This window comes from Trichechus manatus, unplaced genomic scaffold (genome assembly GCF_000243295.1).
Source record: "Trichechus manatus latirostris isolate Lorelei unplaced genomic scaffold, TriManLat1.0 scaffold00072, whole genome shotgun sequence".
In the NCBI taxonomy this organism is placed as follows: Eukaryota; Metazoa; Chordata; class Mammalia; order Sirenia; family Trichechidae; genus Trichechus; species Trichechus manatus.
Genome location: NW_004444008.1, coordinates 1117815 through 1118257, shown reverse-complemented (window position 1 = coordinate 1118257; position 443 = coordinate 1117815). Strand labels below are relative to the sequence as shown.

Below are 443 nucleotides of genomic sequence, written 5' to 3'. Positions count from 1 at the left end.
ATACCCGGGCCCCATGCCATACCCGGACTCCATGCCTTGTACCAAGCCCTGTGCTGTACCCTGGCCCCATGCCATACCCGGACTGCATGCCATGTATCAGGCCCTGTGCCGTACCCGGGCCCCGTGCCATACCCTGACCCCGTGCTGTGCACCAGGCCATGTGCCACACCTGAGCCCTGTGCCGTGTGCCTGCTGCAGTGAGATGGAAAGACACGATTCTGAGAAGGACTGTGCACACGGACAAGTCCACTCACCCGCAGAGGGGGTGGGGAGCTGACTCAAGAGCTGCACAGGAGCACGTGGGCTTACGCTCTGCTCCGTGTACCTCGTGCCCTTTGAATCATCTCGTTTAAGCTTAGTGAATTCTATTGCAAATAAAGCATGAATTCTTTCTTTGAGACTAAAGCAAATATAATAATGTGGTTTTAAAGAATTGTAAGTGA

The 443-nt window shown here is 54.2% G+C and overlaps 1 protein-coding gene across 1 annotated transcript in view; it reads left to right on the top strand.

Annotated features, from left to right (window-relative positions):
• Window positions 1–443, top strand: part of MARCHF6 (membrane associated ring-CH-type finger 6) — an 80635-nt gene that overhangs the window by 54094 nt on the left and 26098 nt on the right. The window lies entirely within an intron of this gene.